The 14,825-nt window shown below is 42.0% G+C and overlaps 1 protein-coding gene across 9 annotated transcripts in view; it reads left to right on the top strand.

The window, feature by feature from the left end:
• Window positions 1-14,825, top strand: part of MIMS1 (mitochondrial inner membrane scaffold 1) — a 59,519-nt gene that overhangs the window by 23,133 nt on the left and 21,561 nt on the right. For 4 of the 9 annotated variants that reach the window (XM_017877461.1, XM_017877466.1, XM_017877467.1 and 1 more), the window contains one exon: window positions 8,805-9,038. The exons of 3 other annotated variants lie outside the window; for them this stretch is intronic. The gene's annotated coding sequence lies outside the window, so the exon portion shown is untranslated. Of the gene's footprint in view, window positions 1-8,804; window positions 9,039-11,121; window positions 11,217-14,825 lie in introns of all 9 variants that reach the window. 2 more of the 9 variants (XM_017877464.1, XM_017877462.1) reach the window with 2 other exon arrangements.

Here is a 14,825-nt window from a genome sequence, read left to right on the forward strand (position 1 = left end):
CTCAGTATTTCCCCATAGCTGGCACCAGACATCCCTGAAAGTATCTTTCCTACCTAATTATTACATACCAAAGCTCTTTCATAATGTGAAGCAATTGCTGATATCCCCAAAAGTAAAAAATGTTAGATAGTACGATGCAAAACAATACAGAGCCTTAGATTTTGAAAGGAATCTATCCACTTCCAATTCCTGAGGTTTCATGAGGAAAACAGAAGGTTTTCCCAAAATAGGGTCTCTGGTGCCTCCTGTTTTTCCCAAGGGGTCCCATGCTGTTAGAGCTTAAATATCTGCTTGTAATTAAGCTGACTTTTAACCACAGCACTCTTTTTTTTTTTAAGTATTTTTAAATTTCCTGTTACCCAATTTTAGCCAGGCTAAATGGCTGATACTGTTGGCATTTAAACTTTATCAAAAGCAGCCTCACAGGTGCTCTGAGAAAGGAGAATTAGACGGTTCCTGGAGGGGAAGAGAATCAGCAAATGGTATCAGTTATGCAGATATCAAACAAGAAAGAACTCGTTCCCTAAGCCAGGAATTGGACTCAGATCACCACTATGAAAAGAGAAAGCCTTAGCTGCTGAGCTACAGCACTGGGCAGCCTCCACTGCGCTTTCCAGAAGGAGTCTAGAGTAGTTAATTTTGAGCTTGCAAAGGCTTTTAACTACTCAGGATGATTTTTAGAGCTACCTATGACATGAACCTTAAAATTCCTGTTCCCTGGAAGGCAGAGACCAAGAGAAAGTATAGCCACATGGTCACAAGATCAGGCTCCCAAGGACGTAAAACAAGATGGAGACCTCATACAGGTTTTTTGTTTGTGTGAGGGACCCGCAGCAAAGTCTGTTACTGACCAGCTTGCTGGGCCTTCTTGAGCAGTGGGCTTACGGGGTTTCAAGCCCGTGCTCTATTCTAAGTTCACCGTCTTTATGACAGAATGATACAGGAAGGGCCGGGCGCTGTGGCTCATGCCTGTAATCCCAGCACATTGGGAGGCCAAGACAGATAGATCACAAGGTCAAGAGATAGAGACCATCCTGGCTAACACGGTGAAACCCCATCTCTACTAAAAATACAAAAAAAAATTAGCCGGGCGCGGTGGCGGGCGCCTGTAGTCCCAGCTACTCGGGAGGCTGAGGCAGGAGAATGGCGTGAACCCGGGAGGCGGAGCTTGCAGTGAGCTGAGATCCGGCCACTGCACTCCAGCCCGGGCGACAGAGAAAAACTCTGTCAAAAAAAAAAAAAAAAAAAAATGATTCAGGAAGACACATAAAGCAAGCCTACCAAATTGTCTACAGCTTAAGACTGGCCTGATAAATTTTTTCCTATTACTGAAAACTTTACAGGAGATAAACTGATTTTTACCATTCATTCAACCAGCTTGCGCAGGGAAAGAGAGGTAGAAGGCTGACTGGTAAGAAATTCTTACCCTTTGGCTGACATGCCAGGCTTCTGAGTTCGCTTCCTCTAAGCAGCCCTGTGACCTGGCTGGCCGCACCATAGCCCTGGGGGCCAAGCCGCAACAAACAAAGCAAAATCATCTTTTTCTATTTTGTGGAACCACAGGTAAAAGTCTCTTGATTTTGCAAGTTGCTGCCCAACCAGCTGCATGGGGGCGCCAAATATCTAACTGGCATGGTTCAAATTTTCTCCTGATTGGGCCCTGTCATCTTTAACCCGTTTTTTGTCCAAGAGAGACTTTACTGAGGGGAGGGCCTCTAACCCAGTACCATCCTTTACTCAGGTAAAATGTACCCCATTACTTATCCAAAGTCAGCCAATTGATACTGCAGTCTATTTCCTTTGGATCTGGATAATAACTAAGCTAAAAGGTTAGTAGATTTAATTTCTGAGAGCCCTCATTTTTAAATGCACTTCAACGCATTGTTGTTTATTCAGACCGTTCCACTGTAAGTTAGCTTTAGTAAGATTTTGCCATTCTGTAAGACTTTGCTGCTTTCTGTGCCTAATGTATAAGCTGGAAGGAACTTAGATTTCCAGAAATTAAGGATCCTATTTTTGTCTAAAATGTTGGCTTTACCCTCAGGTTCCCTTGATTAACTTAGCCAATGATTTTTTTTTTTACCCTACCTAAACACACAAGAAAAATGAAACAAAGGAGGGTAGAACACAAAATTGTTGCAAATTTTAAAACCAAATTTTATACCCCTGCAATATTACCATTTACCACCAGTTTCTTTCTGACCCAGTCAGATGTAAGAGGCCTCTAACTGGATCCAAACCAGTTAATTACCAGGTCCAATCTGATCCTGAACCCAGTTCAATCTCTGTTGCGATTTCTAAACCCAGTTGGATCAGAAATTTGCTCAGAGAAACTCGAGAGCTCAAAACACAAATGTGTAGAACTCCGAAATCTGAGAGAGAACGAACCAGGATTCCCAGCTGCTCTGAGAGATAGGAGGACACAAGTGGGTCCAGCAGGTACATTGCTTGTTCATTCAGCACTCCTGGGGGTCATTAGAAGCTCTACTTCGGATCCCACTTCTGACACCATCTGTTAAAAGCTTAGGCTGGATGACATTTAAAGGAGTTTAATTGAGCAGTGAATGATTTACAAATCAGGCAGCCCCCCGACTCAAAGCAGATTCAGAGAGACTCCCATGCAGCCACGTGGTGGAAGATTTATAGACAAAAAATGGGAAATGATATATGGAAATCGGAAGCAAGGTATAGAAACAGCTGGATTGGCTGCAGGTTGGCATTTGCCTTATTTGAACACTTGGCAGTCTCTGAGTGGTTGAAGTATGGCTGGCCACTGCAATTGGTCAAGACTCGGCTGTTGTACAGGTGCATACTCCTAAGTTCGGTTTTCAATCTTGTCTGCCTATTAAGCTAGGTTACAGTTCGTCCACAAGGACTCAAACATACAAGTATGGAGTCCTTCTTAAGTCATATTTAGTTTGCTTTAAGAACTTCAAATCTGCCTCCTCGAGAGGTTTAGAGATGGAGATTTTAAGGAGTCTGGACAAGTGATGGGCTAAAGTGTGGGGATTGCTGATTAATCGAGAAGTGAGAGGTGAAGTCTGGTGACAGGGAGATGAAGAAATGACATTCCTTTGCTGAGTTCGTTCCTTGGTGGGAATCTTCAGACAGTTTGGTGTGACTGTTTTGCTGGAATTCAGGATCTGGAAAACATCTTAACCAATTCTTAGGTTAAAAGATCCAGTGTCAGAGATTCCGTTTATAGGAACAGTGGGGAGCAGGTGGTTCAGCATGCTATGTGACTCTCAGCAGCTACAGGGAAGTGGGCCAGAGTACACCAGCACATGCATCCTGGCCAGGGCCTAACTATAATTCTGCCTAAAACCTGGCCTGTAAGTCTTGTTAGTTTCTCCAATGGAAAGTTTGTCAAATTAATTGAACCCAAGGTGGGAACTTGAATGTATAGCCTGTTGAGAAGTATTGGTAACAACTTACTGCTTGTGATTTGCATCTGAAGTGGGGAATAGGAATAGTGTTGTAGGACTGAGCCCTTGATCTGTGGATTCTGACTCTTAACTCAAATAAGACAGTATCAGAATTAAATTGAATTATAGGATACCCAGTTGGTGTCCTCCGGAGAATTGCTTGATGTGTGGAGAAAACTCCTTCACATTCCGTTGTAGAAGTATTCTACATTGAGTGTGAGAGTAGAGAAAGAAAAAGAGTTTTTTTACCCTTAGCATAGGATTTTGCATGGTCACCCAAATTAAATAATGGTAAAAGTTTAGATGAAGGAAGAATATGAAGTTGGTTTGACCAGGTCATAGATGAGAAGATGAAGAAGGGAGCTAGAACTAATAGTTACTGGTATAGCGTAGTAAGTGCTAGACACTTAACCGTCTCATTTATCTCATCATAAATACCACGTGATAAGAGGATAACTTAGTTTTACTGATAAGGAGAAGGCTAAGAAAATGTTAGCACTCAGGTCTTTCTGATGGCAAAGCCTCCATTCTTATTGCAGCCTGTCAGAAGTGAAAAGGAGAGGATGCAAGGGAACTGGATTCTGGGTTTATGTCACCACTACAGGTAATAACTATGGCTCAGATCCTCTGAAAAGATATGAAGATATAAATATTTTTTATAAATGAATAGATTTATCTAGTGATTTTGGAAAAATCGTTGATTTTTTTTAAGTGGTACACTTGACATTTAAGACTGCTCTGGAAATGAATGAATTATTAATGAATTTCCATAGGAATTCACTAGGGGGGCATAATTTAATCTTTTCTGAGAATTAAGAATTTAGCCGCGGCTTCATCCTCCATTCAGCGTGTTTATATGGTGTTAGAACGCCCCCAACGCAGAGTAGGCTGAAGGAGGTGGATTATATAATAGAAATTAAATTGGAGCCATCAGTGCGTTAGGGAGCAGGAAAATAAGAACCCAGAAAGTACTATCAGCAAACTGCACACCTGTGTCCTTTCTCTAAGCAGCAAACTGAATGTGATTTAAAACAGCAGCCAAAATGTGATTAAGAAAGAGATCGAGGCCAGGCACGGTGGCTCACGCCTGTAATCCCAGCACTTCGGGAGGCTAAAGTGGGATAGCGTGAGGTCAGAGTTTGAGACCAGCCTGGGCCACATAGCGAGTCCCTGTTGTTAGGTTTTGAAGGGAAGACGAAGGCTAAAGAAAGACACACACAGAAAGAGGGCGGCTCTACAGCAACTGCGGGCATTTCTGTCCAGCATAAACCTGAGAGGTGGGGGCCAGTTTAATGCCAGTACCCACTGCCGCTTACAGGCTGGAGTGCTTATAGGTATGGGGGGCGAGAGGTCTGAGTGGTATGGCTTGCTGCCCGGGAGGATATTGCTAAGATGTTTCTATAATCTGGAGGTTTGGCCAAGTGTGTTCCTTGGGCCCTTTGCCCAGCAAGATATGATAGGGATGTTCCTTCAGTTGGGCCTTTGCCTGGCAGGGTATGATAAAAATGTTCCTGTGCCTCGTGGTCAAGTGGCGAGGCAGGGTGTTTCTCATGGTCCGAGCCCCTGGGGAATGTTTCACTTTGACCAAGATCTGCAAAATGGCGGGGGGCTTGCAAAAGCAGTTTGGACTCACCTGTCTCTGCAATAAATAAAAAGAAAGAGGTGGAAAGGAATGAATCTTAGGATGTTTGGATATTCTTAATCTGAATTAATTCCTGATTTTAGGATCTTAATCTTAGGATCTTAGGATCCTCAGATATTCTTAGGATCCTAGGATATTCAGATATTCTTAATTTGAATTAATTCTTAATTCTTTTTTTTCTTCATCTTTTGAGATGGAATATCACTCTGTCGCCCAGGTTGGAGTGCAGTGGCATGATCTCGGCTCAGTGCAACCTCTGCCCCCTGGGTTCAAGCAATTCTTCCGCTATAGCCTCCTGAGTAGCTGGGATTGCAGCGCCCGCCACCACACCCAGCTAATTTTTGTATTTTTAATAGAGACGGGGTTTCACCATGTTGGTCAGGCTGATCTCGAACTCCTGACCTCATGATCCACCCGCCTTGGCCTCCCAAAGTGCTGGGATTACAGGGGTGAGCCACCACGCCCAGCCAGTTCTTAATTCTTAAGCTGGAATTACAGATGTGAGCCACTGTACCTGGCCAAAAACTGTTTTGGTGTTGTGTGAGAGTATGGAAAGTGTGATTTCCCAGAATAACCTTTTTAAGCTGGCTTCTTTGACGTAGCAATATGCATTTAAAGTTCCTCTCTGTCTTTTCGTGGCTTCATAGCACATTTTTTATTACTGAAGAATGTTCTGTTTGTATGAAGGTGCCACAATTTGTTTATCCGTTCACCTACTGAAGGACATCTTGGTTGCTTCTAAGTTTTGGCAATTATGAATAAAGCTGCTTTAAACATCTATGTGCAGGTTTTTTGGTGCGTAAGTTTTCAGTTCATGTGGGTAAATAGAACTTGACTGTTGGATTTTGTTGTTGTTGTTGTTGTTGTTGTTGTTGTTGTTTTGAGACAGAGTCTCTCTCTGTCTCCCAGGCTGCATCATCCACCTCCCAGGTTCAAGCGATTCTTGTGCCTCAGCCTCCCTGGTAGCTGGGATTACAGGTGTGTGCCAGCATGCCTGGCCAGTTGTTGGATTGTATGGTAAGAGTATGTTTATCTTTTTAAGAACCTATTAAACTCTCTTCCAAAGTGGCTGCGCCGTTTTGCATTCCCACCAACAGTAAGTGAGAGTTCCTTTTGCTTCACACCCTCACCAGCATTTGGTGGTGTTAATGTTTTTGGATTTTAGGCATTGTAATAAGTTTGTAGTAGTGTCTTACTGTTTTTAATTTGCAATTTTCTAATGATGTGGCATTGAACATCTTTTTCTGTGTTTTTTGCCATCCGTAGATCTTAATGAGGTCTCTGTTCAGATCTTTTTCTCATTTTGTAAATGGGTTGTTTTCTTATTGTTGAGTTTTAAGAGTTCTGTGTGTACAGTCACACGCTGCTTAACAGAGATGTGGTCTGAGAAATGCATAGTTAGGCAGTTTTGTCATTGTGAGGACATCACAGAGTATACTTACACAAACCGAGATGGTACAGCCTATTGCTCCTAGACCACAAACCTGTACAGCACAGTACTGAATACTGTAAGCAGTTGTAACACAGTGTAAATATTTTTGTGTCTAAACATACCTAAATGGGGAAAAGGTACAGTAAAAATACAGTATAAAAGATGATACACCTGTACCAGGGTACTTACCATGAACTGGAGCTTGCAGTACTGGAAGTTGCTCTGGGTGAGTCAGTGAGTGAGTGCGAAGGCCGAGGACATTACTATATGCTACTGTGGACTTTATAAACACTGTACACTTAGGCTACACTAAGTTTATTTTTAAAAATTTCTTTACTAATAAATTAACCTTAGCTTACCTTTATTTTTATCCTTAAGCTTTTGCCTATTGACATTTTACTTTTATTTTATTTTTTAAACTTTTTGTTAAAAATGAAGGCACAAACACACATTAGCCTGGGCCTACCCAGGGGCAGGATCATCAGTATCACTGTCTTCTGCCTCCACTGTCATCACCACAAACACATGAATATGATGTCACTAAGCAATAGGAATTTTTCCACTCTCTTATCTTTTTTTTTTTGAGACGGAGTCTCGCTCTGCCACCCAGGCTAGAGTGCGGTGGCCGGATCTCAGCTCACTGCAAGCTCCGCCTCCTGGGTTTATGCCATTCTCCTGCCTCAGCCTCCCGAGTAGCTGGGACTACAGGCGCCCGCCACGTTGCCCGTCTAGTTTTTTGTATTTTTTTTTTAGTAGAGACGGGGTTTCACCGTGTTAGCCAGGATGGTCTCGATCTCCTGACCTCGTGATCCGCCCGTCTCGGCCTCCCAAAGTGCTGGAATTACAGGCTTGAGCCACCGCGCCCGGCCTTCCACTTTCTTATCTTACGACACCATCTTTTATGCTGTCCATTGCTGGCTGAAACTGAAGCTATGCGATATGTGACTGTATTGGATACAAGTCCTTTATCATATGCATGTTTTACAAATATTTTCTGCTTAGTGACTTGTCTTTTCATTCTCCTAGCAGTATCTGTTGCAGAGTAGATGTTTTTTATTTTTAGTGAAGTCCAACTTACCAATTTTTTCTTTCACAGATTCTGCTTTTTGGTGAAGTCTAATAATGTGAGTCTACTAACAAATGTCAATCCTTGTTCTTCTCCAGTATTTTGTTGGTGGTTCTGAGTATTTTAGCTTTCCATATAAACTTTGGAATCAGGTTGTTGATATAAGAAACAGTTTTCTAGGATTTTGATTCAGATATTATTGTTGAATCTGTAGACCATATTGACAAAAACTGGTATCTTAACAGTAGTGAGTCTTTCTATCTGTGAATGTAGACTGTCTCTCCATTTATTTAGACCTTTGATTTCTTTCAGAGTTTGAAAGAAAACAGAGTTCCTTATGTAGGTCTCATACATATTTTGTTTATACTACCTGAGTATTTTTGGAGAGTATATTATTATATAAATGGTATTTTTTAACTTCAAATTCTTATGTGTCATTGCTAGTATCTGTAGACAGTTAACTTTTATATATTTGATCTTGTAAAATCACTGTACTTGCGTATTAGTTCTAGGAGTCTTTTAATAGATTCTTTTGGATGTTCTACATACACGGTCCTACTACATGCAATGAAAAGTTTTCCATCTTCCTTTCCAGTCGGTATACTTTTTAAATTTTTGTTCTTGCCTTGTTGCACTAGCCAGGACTTGCAGTGTGATGTTGAATCAGGGTGGTGGTACAGGTTGTCTGTCATCTTCGCCTTGTTCCCAGCCATGGGCGAGCGTCCAGCCTCCCACCATTAAGTATGCGTGAGTTTAGCAATAGGTTTGTTGTAGATGTTCTTTATCAGGTTGAATAAGTTCCCCTCCAAGTTTGCTGAGAAGTTTGTTTTTAATCATGAATAGGTGTTGGGAATAGGTGTTAGATTTTGTCAGGCTTTTGCTCCATCAATTCATATGATCATATTATTTCTTTAGCCTGTTGATATGGTGGGTTACATTGACTGTGATAACCAAAGTGAGTGACTGAGGCAGGTGTCCCAGTCAGTGGAGGCTTATTGGGCCACCTTGAGCGCGTGCCCAGAAAAAACACAAGTTACAGACACATCTGTGGCTGATTTTTTGGTTCTCAGGAGGTTTAGTGACAGGAATACTTGCATACTTGTGAGGTTTTAGTGCCTGGTGAATGTACATTTTACACAAGATACGGTGAACCTTTGAAGGAAAAGGGAACAGAGGAAGCAGATGCCTCAGGGAGGGATGAAGGAACTGATGCAGGATATTTTCTTGACCCCTTCACAGGACTTGCGACAGGGGTGCCCTGTTTACTCGGCCTGCCCCACTCAACCCCACACAGGAGGGAGCATGTGAGCAGATGAGCGTGGGAACCGGCCAGCCGTGCCGCCAGCAGGAGCAAAGTCTGTCCGCTGCGCTCCACCCATCACGGGAGAAAGCGCGCATGCGAGTGAGTGCAGGAACTGGCTGCTTTCACACAAGCTGGAGCGAACTCCGTGCAGGCCCTGTGGCAGCATCCAGGTGGGGGTGCCTGTGACCCCAAGGCCCCAGTGGCTGTGATACAATGCTGCCTTAGCTCCGCCATCTACAGACAGCAGCACTATCCACTCAGTGGACCCTTTGGCTAGTCACGTGGGGTGGCTGCCCTCTGCCAATGAGGGTAAAGAGCCAGAGTGACAGCCTTTTTGGGTACCCACACTTGGCACCTCCTGAATTCTTGTCCAGTGCTCAAGAGGAATGAGGTCATGCAGACGATTGAAGGATGGTGAATATGGAGAATTTTATTGAGTGATGAAAGCCTCTTTCAGAGGGGAGAGGAGCTGGAAAGGGGCTGAAAAGGGCAGGTTGCTGTCCCCTGAAATTAAGTTGCCTCTCTGCCTCATCCAGCCATTGTCTCTGAAGTCAAGGTGCCTCTCTTGATGTCCAGCTGATTTTACTGACGCCCAGCCACTTCTCCCCTCTGTCAGCTGAGTCTGGGGTCTTTATAGGCACAGGATGGGGCCGGGCTGTAGGTAGTTTTGGGAAAGACAACAAGACATTGGTAGATAACAAGACTTTCAGAAAGAACCGGTTAGGAGAGAGGGGCACACAGGCTTGGAAGTTCTCACTTTGGGCTGTGGGTTTCAGGGTTTTCTGCTTGAACGTGGGCTTTTGCCAGGGACCTGCTCCTGTCTGCCTAGAATTTCTCTGCCTCCTGCCCCTGTCATTGTATCAGAATAATTACTCTCATCTTGTCTTTATTCCGTACCTGGGAAGATAAGCTAGTAATCAGCATTACCAGTGTGGAGTCTTTTGGAGAGCCGGTTTCTGTTTATCTCCTAGGGAAGAAAGCCTAATGGAGGTTAGTGAGATAGGGGTGTATTGAAGGGTGTGTTACTGGTGGAAGGTATACAAAAGTTAGCAGTGGCGAATTTGTACGGGTCTGCAGCAATCTCATTTCTTGCCTCCTCAGAAGAAAGAATTTGACTGATGGGCATAAGGAAGAGAAAGAGACTGAGGCAAGTTTCAGAGAAGTAGTGAAAGTTTTTTCAAAAAGGCTTTAGAACAGGAAAGAAAGTATGCTTGGGAAGGACCCAAGCGGGCATGTGAAGGGTAAGTGCAGTGTTTAACCGTGATCCCAGGACTTCATAGGCTGACCCACTTCCAGTGTCTTGCACACTTTTCCCATGATTCTCCTTAGGGTGGGCTACCTGCATGTACAGTGCCCTCCTTACACTTGGGAAGTGAGCACGAGCAGTGTGTTTAGGAAGTTGTATGCACGTCCATCTGAGGCTTTCTTCCCTTTTCCTGTGGAGTGCTCCTGGAAGGTCATACTCTGCCATTTTGTCTCTTAATGTGTGTGCCTGGCTCACTCATCCAACACCTGAGATTTTATTGGAAGCCGTTTTTGCTTCTCCCTGGTGCCTGCATTCAATTAACACTTGAGTGTAACAGGTGTGGACCATCAGGAAATGTCGTCTCTCTGGCCCCTGCTGCCAATTTATCACTTTTAGAAAGGTAGTGTGATAATTGCTGAACCATCACCAGACATCTCTAGTGGGTGGGAGAGAGCCCTCTCCTGCCCCTGCATACCTGTCTAACTACCTGTAACAGGCGTGTGACCTGAACTCAGCTTCCAAGGTTTCGCCAGGGTCCGCTTGGCCAAGAGGTGGTCCATTCAGTCAGTTGGGAGATCACAATTTCATTTTTATTCTCAGTTGATTCTTAAATGTTGAACTACCTTTGCATATCTGGATTAAATCCCACTGGGTCAAGGTGTATGATTGTTTTTAGACATTGTTGGATTTGACTTGCTAATATTTTGTTGAGGATTGTTTATAAGAGGTATTGGTCTGTAGTTTTCCTTTCTTGGATTCTATGTAGCTGGTTTTGGTATTAGGGCACTTTTGGCCTCATGGAATGAGTTAGTCTTCTCTGCCTGTGTTTTCTGAATTGTATGATTTTTTCCTTAAATGTTTGGTAGAATTCACTAGTCAAATAATCTGAGCCCGGGTTTTTTTTTTTTTTTTTTTTTTTTTTTTGGAAAGGTTATTAATTTTGATTCCCTTTCTTTAATGAATAATGAATATAAGATTATTAAAGTCTTTTGTTTCTCCTTGTGTAGGTTTTGGCAATTTGTCTTTTTGAGGACTTGGTCTATTTCATCTAAGTTATCAATTTTGTGGGTGTCAACCTGAAACAAGCTGAAGCAAAATTATTGTAAGTAGAGGGTTTATTTGGGCAAAGCCTGAGGATTGCAACTCAGGAGCATAGACTCAAGTTGCCCTGAATATACACACTTCCTAGCAGCAGTTATAAGCAAGTGGATTTTTAAAGGCCAAATTTTGGGGGACAGGGAATGAACTAATAAAGAGTTCCTTGTCAGGAATTCTCACTGGTTTACAGACGTAGCATTGAGTTGTTGGCTATGTGTTGTGAAGCTATAGATTGTGAATTATAGCATTATTAGGTTAATTCGTAGCTACTTATGGCAATAACAAGCAGTTTCAAGAGGTGAATACACAACTCAGAGGAGGTGGGTTGGTGAGGGGAGGTACGGCGTGATTTTGGTCTCATTTTAATGTCTCTTTGGGCCTGATAGTTAAAAATACTTGCATTCCTCAGATAAGATCTTTTCTCACAGGCATCGAGTTAAAGTTATTCATAGTATTCCTTTATTACTTTTTCAATATCTGTGGGATCAGTTATGACTCCTCTTTCATTTCTAATATTGGTCATTTGTTTTCTCTCTTAGTTATCTTGGCTAGAGATTTATCAGTTTTATTCATTTTTTTCCCCAAAGAACTAGGTTTTGGTTTTGTTGATATTTTTTGTTTTCTTTTCCTCATGTTCGTTGCTTTCTGCTCTGATTTTTATTCTTTCTTTCTGCTTGCTTCTCTTTTCTAGTTTCTTGAGGAGGTAACTTAGCGTATTGAGTATAGAGCTTACTTCTTCTCTAGTATGTGCATCCTACCTGTAAGCTGTTGATGAAAGGGTCAAACTCTGTGAAATGTTTCAGGAGGTTTATTTTGAACCAAATATGAGTGACCAAGGTCTGAGACAGTCTCAAGAAGTTCTGAGAACACGTGCCTAAGGCGACTGGGTTACAGCCTGGCTGCAAACATTTTAGGGAGACATAAGACATCAGTCAGTATAGGTAGGGTATACATATACATTGGTTCCATGTGGAAAAGCAGGACAATTCAGAGTGGGGACATATGGGTCATAACTGGATTAAAAGATTTTCTGATTGGCAATTGGTTGGAAGAGTTATTATCTAAAGACCTGGAATCAATAGAAAAGAGGGTCTGAATTAAGATAAGGGGTTGTGGATACCAAGGTTCTTAGTGCTTAGATGAAGTCTCAAAGGTGGCTGCCCTTAGAGACAATAGATGGCAGGTGTTTCCGATTCAGACCTTTAAAAGGTGCTAGACTCTCAGTTAACCGCTTCAGGATTGAGAAGACCTGGAAGCGGGGTTCTGATTATGTTAATAGTCTTTACAAATACAGTTTTTCTCCACCAAAAAAAAAAAGGCTTTGCAGGATCATTTCAAAATACGGCAAAGAAGCATGTTTTGGGGTAAAATATTTTGATTTCCTTCTTTATCTGTCATGTGATGTTATGCCAGAGTCAAGTTGGAAAGTAGCCATTTATATAGGGTTAAATAAAACCCCTCTGGTGAAATTTCATGGTTTGCAGGGTGTGACTCCCCAGACCCCTTAGACAGGAATTTGGGCAAGAGGAAAAACGTCAAAGTTTAGTCCTCAAAGCACTGCTTTGCTGTATCCCACAGATTCTGTTAAGTTGTATTTTTGTTTTCAGTTACTTCAAAGTATTTTTAAATTTCTTTTAGAAGTTTGAAGATTTTTTTTTTTAGAAGTGTGTTGTTTAATTTCCACATAATTGGGGTTGGGGCGAGTTCCCAGCTATTTTTATGTTAATGGTTTCTAGTATACTTCTGTTGCAGTTTGAGAACATAACTTGGCATGATTTTCATTTTTTAGAATTTGTTACAGTGTATTTAATGGCCCAACATGGGGTCTTCTTGTTGAATGTTCCATGTGAACTTGAGGGGAATGTATATTCTGCTGTTGTTCAATGTAGTATTCTGTAAATGTCAATTAGATAAAATTGATTAACATTGTTGTTTAGTTTAACTCTGTCCTTACAGACATTCTGCCTGCTGGGTTTATCAAGGTTGTTGACCAGAGTATTGACATCTCTAAGAGTGGATTTCTTTCTTCCTTTCTGTTCTGTTTTCACCTCATTTATTTTGATCCTCTCTTGTTAGGTATATACATGTTTAGGGTTGTTATGTCTTCTTTTCATTATTGTTATTATACAGTGCTCCTCTTTAATAATCAAAGAATGTTTGCAGTCTGCTTTGTCTGAAATTAGTCCCTAGTATCATTTTTTTTTTTTTTCTTTTTTTTGAGACAAGTCTTACTCTCTTGCCCAGGCTGGAGTGCAGTAGTTCGATCTCGGCTCACTGCAGCCTCCATCTCTGGGATTCAAGTGATTCTCCTGCCTCAGCCTCCCCAAGTAGCTGGGATTACAGGCGTGCACCACCATGCCCAACTAATTTTTTTTGTATTTTTAGGAGAGGTGGGATTTCACCATGTTGGCCAGACTGGTCTTGAACTCCTCACCAGGTGATGTGCCCACCTCGGCATCCCAAAGTACTGAGATTACAGGCGTGAGCCACCGCTCCTGGCCCAGTATCACTTTTTAAAATACTTCTTGGGGGCCTATTTATTTTGCAAGATTTGTAGTTTCCCTTATCAACTCATTTGTACTGTTGTCGGATTATCTGTGAGAGTCTGTTAGGAGCTGATGTTCATTATTCATTAGGGAGGGATGAGTCAGGGGATTAATTTTTATTGGTGGATAATTACTAACGAATGTTTTTATACAATGACAGTTTTTGTTTTGCCAGTCAACTTTGTACACCAGATAAAGAATATTCATGTAAGATGGAGTATCTGTATTTATTGGAGTGCTAATTTATTGGGGTGCTAAATCAGATCTCACTGTCTGTTATTTAGGATATAGTTAAATTATCTGTTCTCAACATGTTAGAAGTAGTAAGGTAGAGCTGGCACTGGGAGGGGGAGGCTTGTGTGGCACCACCTGATGTTGAAGGAAGGGGACTGATTGACTATATGGCAGTGGCTACTGTAGTTACATTTGCCACTGGGAAAACCTTTGTCTAGAGAGGCTAAGTAATTATCCGGAAGTCTCTATGATTCTTTTTTTTAAAAAAAAGACTTGCAGGGTTGCTGTATTGTCCAGGCTGGAGTGAAGTAGCTGTTCACAAATGCCTATAGCCTTACATACCTGGACTCCAGTGTCCTCCCATCTCAGCCTCCCGAGTAGCTGGAACCACAAGCCCAGGCCACTGTGTCTGGCTGTCTTGTAAATCTTTGTTCTATGCCGATGCCAGATCAAATAGTGAGACATCACCGTACACTTTTTTCTCTCCCCCCATTGATATGAGGGTGGGGAAGAAAATAAATATCAGGCTATCTCTTCTTGCCATTCAATAGCATAAGTGATTTGTAACTTGATAACAGTCTGAAGGCATTAATTATAGTGCAAATAATGCTAATATCAACTGTTCATCAGATCTCAACATTTGTAATCATAAATGACACTTAACGATGCTCATTAGTTTACAAAAGTGTCTTTACATCAGAAATTTTGTGTAATTCCTGGTAACAATCCTGTAAGTAATCTTCATTTTAGTAGTGGACCTGGGCTTGGAGTCTGAAAGGGAATTATGTAGAATTATATCCCCAAAGCATCAGAACCCAGATCTTATTTCCGCG

The sequence above is a fragment of the Rhinopithecus bieti genome, unplaced genomic scaffold, assembly GCF_001698545.2.
Source record: "Rhinopithecus bieti isolate Rb0 unplaced genomic scaffold, ASM169854v2 scaffold_11273, whole genome shotgun sequence".
In the NCBI taxonomy this organism is placed as follows: domain Eukaryota; kingdom Metazoa; phylum Chordata; class Mammalia; order Primates; family Cercopithecidae; genus Rhinopithecus; species Rhinopithecus bieti.